The sequence below is a fragment of the Idiotropiscis lumnitzeri genome, chromosome 19 (assembly GCF_059441095.1).
Source record: "Idiotropiscis lumnitzeri isolate Australia: NSW breed Sydney's pygmy pipehorse chromosome 19, RoL_Ilum_1.0, whole genome shotgun sequence".
Lineage (NCBI taxonomy): Eukaryota > Metazoa > Chordata > Actinopteri > Syngnathiformes > Syngnathidae > Idiotropiscis > Idiotropiscis lumnitzeri.
Window position 1 is genome coordinate 6,087,897 of NC_142409.1, and position 8,184 is coordinate 6,096,080.

The window sequence follows — 8,184 nt, forward strand, 5'->3', positions numbered from 1 at the left end:
ATGATTTTATGTTCAAGTTCTTCAGCCCCCAGGCAATCGTCTCCCTTTTAGTGCAACTCATCATTCAGCGACATGTACTGTATACCCAAAGACGATTGGCAGTTCTGAGGACTGAATAATTCAGTAAGCACAGAGCAGGCCAGCTCTGAGGACAGCCTGACCAGACAGAGAGTAATAGCTTTAGCATAAACAACACCTCCAAACTTGCACTGTTCCAATAATTGTCTGACAAGGGGAGGGGCGGTTGCCCAGACACTGCATAGCTTGCTGAAAGAAGGCCCCAGAAACAGTCTGAATCAGCAAAGATCAATGGTGAAACTCTCAGCGAACCACGTGGTGCTATAGCGGTGGCTCCTTGCACGCTGAGCATGGAAAATAAGATGCTTGTTATCCAATGGAAAGTCAGATCTTTTCCCATTTTCCTTGGAGCACTATTAGCATGAAGGCGGCGCCTGTGGAAAACAAAGAATAACAATAGTACGACTCCACGTAATGTAAAACAGCCTGAAGACAGCGTCTGATGTCTTAAAGAAAAACTGGCGATTTTTTTTTTCTCTCTGGCAAATCCCGAACTGGCCCAGACTGACACAATTAAATGGAGAATGCAATTTAATAGGTACATGCAGGGTTTCTGATGTCTTGGATGAAAAGACATGCTAAGTGTGAGAAGAGGAATTTTATTCAATAGGACACTGCTGGTAATAATAAAACAGACTGCGGCAGTAAAATACAAATGGAAACCGAATACGGTCCATTCTCTGGTTCAAATCAGTTGATGGATTTGTAAACTCATGCTCACCGTGCACATTAATTAATCCCAAAAATGTGTTCAGTAAGTCAACTGTCTGTTTACACACTTCCTGCAGTTACATCACCATTATACTGTTTAGGGCCAAAAGTATTTGGTTCTGGCCATACAAACCACACCAAGGGAGAACTGGAAGTAGGGTTAACCACAGAGATGGGGTTGAGTAGCAAAAAAATATATATATATTTTTTTTCTTTGAGCAATAACGTCAAATGGACACAGATGGGATAATCACGTCTTTGTTGTCGGTAAAGTAAAATGAATGAAGGCAATGCCAGCCGTTATTCTTCCTCTTTTGAGTCACAACAACATGGATTAAAAACAAACGTGGTGAGCGGAAATTGCTCCAATTAGTATTTTTTGGAAACAAAAATACTAGTATAAAGTATTTAGCATTAACAAGTACAGTGAATACGGAGGAATCTTTTGATGGTTCAATTGCCAGCTGGATTAGACTGATCTTGGATTTGTTTGGAAACTGTCCCCGGATCAGTCACCGCTTGAGTCTATCCAAAAGCACACTTTTACCATGACATTGACATTCAGATATTGTCTTTGCTAATGCGGCTCATGAAACGAAATGAAAGGCAGACTCTTGTTCTTCCTATTGAGAGTTGAAACCGAAAGGATGAGGGCAGGGATAAGCAGCCATCCTCTACTACATTAAGGGATCATGCTGCTCCCTGAAAATGAGTATTGATCCTCTTAGGTGCAGGATAGTTTAGGAGATTAATGTGAGAAGTGGTTGAGCTTCGTAGTGCTCCACCAGGACCGGGGGGGGGGGGGGGATCAGCTCAGTGGGACAGCCGAGCCACGGGTGACAGAGGTGCAATTGTGCAATAGTGCAGAGAGGCCGGAGAGCAATTCGGTCGTGTGCATCCTCACTAAAGTACCGCCATCTGGGCTATCAGCTAAGAGCATCAGCTGGATGTACAGGTTAAGAGGTAAGGTGAGAAGGCCAGAGCACATCAAATAGAAACGGTCTGAAGAGAGAAAATGAAACAGCTACATGTCATAAACGGGGGTAGGATGGAAGGAATGAAGAGTAAGGTAAAGGAACGGAGGAAATGAGAGTAGAAAAGAGGAACAGAAAGTGCAAAAAGGAGGATGACGGAAAAAGGTACACCCTGCACTACTCCGAAGTGAGAGGAGGAACAAGAAGCTGTGGCAGTGATAGAGCGACACAGAACAAACTCAACTGCTTAAGCTCTCCCGAGAGACGGCTGCTAAATGTGAGGTTCTCCTCTTCTGCTTTTCCACAGACCACCGAACCACCCCCCCCCCCAACACACACAACACGGCGGCGCTCTGCTCAGTTGCAGTCGAGGCTGTTATCCCGCTAAAAGCCACAAGCGCAAACTTAGAGTGCACAAGTGGAGTCTACTTTGCAATTGAGATAAGTGGAAGGCTCAATTTTAGCCTATCGGTGAACTCCCAGGCCACGCTGCACAAAATGAGTGGTGAGAATGATCAGTGATTTTTTTTTTTTCCAAAGAAAGACTAATCTAATGATCCTACTTGCAGCAAATAAACAGACGTTGTTGCTGTCAGGTTTAAAAGGTCCTGACGCCTTCATTAGACTGAATTAAATGCAGAGAACCAGAGGAATAACCAGGGAAGGTTTTGTCTTTTCTCCATCGCGATGGGAGGAGAAGCCAGGAAGTGAAGTAGACGTCTTGCCAGTTCACTCTCCCGCACTCTCACTGACTCCTTCGCCCATCCCTCTGGACTTTATTCAGAGAAAAACGAAACCTATGGAAAGTGAAACTTAAAACAAGCGTGTGGGTGTGCGCATGTGTGCTGAAGCAATGATGTGCGTGTCTGTGATTGTGTGTGTAATTATCATTGATACAAATAGTGTATAAAAAACATGATTAAAAATACACAAACTATTTACATACTCTCACAGTTGCAGGCCTGAGAATTTTCTCATGTATCTCCCTCTGGGGGGGGTGTCTCAGTCCTCGGGGGGGGGGACTCTCAAAACAAATATTAGCTCAAGTATTCAGCTGCAGTCACAATGCAAAAGTCAACAATACAAATTTAGGATGAGATGTCAATCTGATCTTTTTTTTTTCTCCTCCACCAGGCCAGCAAAATTTCACCACACTTCCACCTTCCTCCTGCATTTTTTTTTTGGTTTTTGTTTCTCAAGACAGGAAGTTACTGACACAAAGGTTGAAGTCCGCCACACCCCAAGCATAATTTGGGAGAAGAAACAGAGAACCAAAATAATACATGTTGACACCCGGGATAACACGGAAGAAGTGACATGTATGTAGCCTGATCATATGCTTCTGCAAAGGTGGGTGGCCGCACAACTTAGAGTTCCTGACCCGCGGGTGAATCTAACGCTCGCTGTCTGCACTGTGGTCCAAGATATATACTTGTTTTGGCTAGGAGGATGTGTGTGTGTGTTATCCTAACACACGCACACACGCTCACACAGTACACAACTGCAATGGCCCAGAAAGCCTTGCCCCAGTCATGTTTTATGGCTGTCAATTGTAGAAAGCCCAGTTTACGTTTATATTGTATTCATTGGAGCGCCTGTTACATTTTAGCATTCTTGGGTCCATGTGCTCTGTGCACATCAAACTAAGCATAAAACTCCCAAGTATCAAGGTGGGTGTTTTTTCTGGATGACTCTCACTCGACTGTCAAATTATTGGTGTGAACTGAGGTGTTCTCTGCAGCGATATGGCAATGACTAACCTGTTGTTTCATCCAACACGTTTTAATTTGTCTTTGCGTATGTAAAATAAGAGAATTACACGTATATTTAAACACCACAATGTTCATATACGCTGTATAATTTCCAATGATAACATACGAGGTGAAAGGTCACAAAAGGGCAAACAGAAATCAGCATTTTATATATATATATATATATATATTTATAATATTTCTAAACCTGCTACTTTGAGCCCTGCCGTGATTTAAACCATTTAAAATTTCTAAGATCTACCCTCAAACTCAGCAACAGTCTTTTCGTGAGTGGGCCAAAATATTTTCTCTTAAAATAAAAAAAAATAAAAAATAAATAAATAAAAAAAATAAATAAATAAATATATATATATATATATATATATATATATATATATATATTGTCATTTCAAAAAAATAATCTGTTTAATTAGTTTTTATTTTCTTTTTTTTAATCCTTTATGATCACTATCTGACATTTACTTGTGTGACTTTCCGTTGTTGATAACAATACACAAAGATTTCAAGCGTGTGCTTTACGTTCCCTTGTTTGTAGGTGCAGGTTTAAGGCTGAATCTGAGAAACGTGTAGGTGGTTTATGTTTACTTGGGTCCCACTTTGTGATAGGCCAATACCGTTTCTCTGGATAAATATGAATACCAAAAACACCTACTCGTTTCCCACATGTCCTCATAGCACATCAGAACATTTGTCTACAGTCTATGCATGAATAGTGGCGCAGTCCTATAAATGAACATTCAAAATGCCAGGCAATTACGATGGGTGTCCCTTTACTCAACCTTTGCATATTAAAGCCTGCTTGTCAAACAGATTGTCTTCGCTGCTCTGAGCAGCCTGCACTGTGAAACAATTTTCATTAAGGGACGACTGCATGGACTTTAGGCTGTCGGCCTCATGTAATTTCATAGCCCAGCGTCCCTGTGACCACTTCAGGGTCCAATGGTGGCCCCCCCCCTCATTTACAACAGCCAGAGAAAGGTGATGAAAAGGTGACAAACTGCTTGGAAGTTTTAGGCGTGAAAAGGGAGCCCCAAAATGAAACCCCAGTCCAGGAAATGACTGCAATAATAGCATTTAAGCTTTGTGAATGAAAAATGGAGAGGGGCGGTCCTCATTTGTGCAGGTGAGGGGACATGCACTCACCAGGGGGTTTCCTCTCGCATTCCGAAAACGTGTCATGCTAACCGAAGACCTCAATCTTGAGTCTTGCGAGATCACGCTCTACAACTGTACGCAAAAACGTGAGCCAAACAAGACCCCGAAGTCTCTATTAGAAACATATGCAAGGCATTGCACACCAAAATGTGTTACAGTGTTACAGCTACAACAAAATTTAATGTGCACACAAAAACGCAAGCACACCCCTTAAATCTATCGATCCATTATCCTGGTCCGGTTGAGAGGGAGCTGGACCGTCGGCCAGCGAAAGGAAGACTACACCCTGGACTTGTTGCCAGTCAATCACAGTGCGCCTTTTGAGACAGCCATTCACACTTGTTTTCACTTGTACTGTCACAGTATGGGAACTGATTCAAGTAAGAGAAAAATGACACTGTCAGTGACCACGCCCAAAAATTCAGATGTAAATCTGACATCTGCCGCTGTGTTTGACTCATTCACAAAAATAGATTTTCCGAATTGAGTAAGTGGTGGCTTTGCGAAAGGTTGCTTGAGTTAGCATATTTCTTGTTTCATGGACTAGACAAATCTAGCGTGCTCAAATTTCCAATACAATTCGGGTTTTTTTCGGAGGGTGATACGTTTTGTTGACTCATTGGAGTGACTTCCTATTCCTTAAGTCAAACGTTTTGCCAAGTTGATCTAACAGTGTCAGGGCCGTGAACATATGAGAAGACACAAAAAATGAAATATATTGACCAAATATAATTGAAATATATGAGATGATAGCTATCTGTAAACTTGACTATATATGGTGGCGTGCAATTGGTTAGAATTACACTACAGCATCACCACTGTAACACAATTTTGATTCAAGCCTCAATGCTGCACACCACAAACAACACTCTTGTAGGAGTGAAATTAAAATATTGTTGTTCACACAACCCTAACGTTTTTTGTGTCTTCTCGAACAAATTGAAATGATTACATTTTAGTTATTTGTGATTAAAGGAATTCTCTTATTGGTCAGATTTACAGGTGGCTGTTTGTCCACCCACCTCCCACGCCCCCGCCGCCCCAAAAATAAAATGAACCATGACTAGGTGTCTTACGTCATTATCAGAGAACCAGCACATAATGTTTTAGTGAAGAAGTTGATGTCTGAGTTTTTTTTGCCTTGTGTCCGCTTCATGTGCCGCATGCACAGATCAATTTGTGCAAATCACAGGCTTGTGACTAGCTGGCGGTCAGTCCAGAGTGTACTTTGCCTCTCACCCAAAGTCAAGATATGCTACTACTCAATCCGAGTGGGGCTAAACAATATAGAAAATGGATGGATTCAGGGCTGATGGTGATGAAGTGCTGCCACCAGGAGTGAAAATGGAAATGATGCTTTTTACTTTTTATTTATCATTTGCACGAGGCTGCCCCCAAAAAGCACAAAGAATAACGTTAAAAGTGTACCATAATTATTGAATGTTGTGATATTTAAAAATAAATAAATAATAATAATATAATAATAAATACAAATAAAATAAAATAACGATATTCACGCCTGGAAACGGTTTTAAATTACATTATCTCATTCAATATTTTTACAGGCAAATCCCAACTAATAAATTCCATCCCCAAAAAACACTAACTCCAATACTCTCATAGGTATTAAAGCCTGTCAGCTAAAAGGAGTCCAAAATGGCAATCAAGTTAAGCCTCACGTTGTGGACCATGAGCAAGGATGCTCATGCTTATTCAATGTGTCCACTGAGGTGTGCAGTCACTTCATTTAATATTTCCATAAGGTTGCATATGAGAGAACGGGAGGCATGCCGGTAATAGGGAAGTAATGCATTCCGTGCCAATGGCAAAAAGGTACGCTTGAAACATCCCTCACATGAGCAGCAGTTTTCAACTCGACAGTGGACACATACATAATTAAGTCAAGGAAAATGTATTTTTCATCCCCAAACATCAAAACACCTCAATGTCTCTCATAATGAGCAAGGTACAGCTTTTTTATTCACTGAGGGAATACAAAAGAAGAGGCGGGTCAATCAGAGTGCTTTGTCTAAAAAAAAAAAATACATATTGGCAGAGGACAAAAAAATGAAAAAATTGGATCCACATACACAACTTATTTTAACGTTAAATAAAGCAGTCCCATAATGTAATGCATCCTCAAGGGAGGAGAAGGGGGGTGCACTGAACTTTGTAAATAAGATTAGTGTCACTCCGAGTACCTTTTGCCCAATCGAGTTCGACTAATGCAAATCAAATAACTTATGTATTCAGGTGCATTTTTCATGGACGTAATAAACCTTTCTTAACCGTCCAGGGGAGCTGCAAAATTCAAAGAGAGGAAACTGGACTTCTTGCTTGTTTCACGTTGTCTGCTGGTAAAATGTTGTAAGACATGCTTCACTGTGTCATGATTTTTTAAAAGCATTTTTACTTTCACAAATGTAAAAGAAAGTCGCCTCTGTAAAAGGTGTGTGTCCGCCGCATGGTGGTAACGACGTGGTAATAGACAAGTGTAAGACTTTGATTTTCAAACGTGACTCATGAGTATTTTAGATTTACCATCGTGTGTTGAATCAAGGAATATGTTGATAACGGACAGTGCGTACATCAATTGTGTCCATTTTGTATGAGACAGAGGTGACAGTGGATTGGAGAAATCTTTTTTCCCCACCACATTTCTCTAATAGCTTAATATAAGCATAATCATCATACGTTGTAAAAAGTTCAGTAGTGCTGAGGATAGCGCTGCTGCTGCGGCATGGTCTTTGAGAACATTACATCGACCATCCAATGCGATTCAGACCGGCTCCCTGCGCACCTTCATAGAAGGGAATTAACCTGACACAGCTTAAAACGCCTTACTGAATGTTGGTCGATAATGTCATTATCCTAAAGCAATTCTTAATTCTATTTGGACCTCAGCTAAAGATCCCTTTATTGATCACCAAGTCGGATGACACCACTACTTTTTCTATGGTTAAGACCTCAAAGCGCTTCTCTCCGGCCCATGCAGCTCAATATACAGCCGAGCACTACTGATGGCTTCGAATATAATTTGAAATGCCTTAACGTCTCTTTCGCGTTGATACTTGGAGGATTTAATCAAGAGTTACAGTTAGCGGCTCGGCAAATGCTGGCAAGTGATAGCTGTGTCGTTCATCAAGGCTTAGAGAAAAAAAAAGCTATTTCATATCCTATTCAGAGAGATGAGAAATATTGATACGAGTCACACGGCATTATCAGCATGAAACAGAAGCAACCGGGCCTCTCTTTTTTTTCTTCTCAATCCTTCACTCTCCTGCTTTCTCTTTATGCGAGTGATGAGGAAAAAGAGCCTAAAGTTGCAGAAATGCCTGTTTTCTCTCTCTGACCGTTTGTCAACAACACGCGCAAACAAACTGACACAGTCAGAGAGCACCTGTCACAGACGATCCTCAGTAGGCCGTGACAGTGGTTAACAGAAGGAGACGTGTGTAGCCCCAGGTGACTCAAATTGCAAAGCTGACAACATC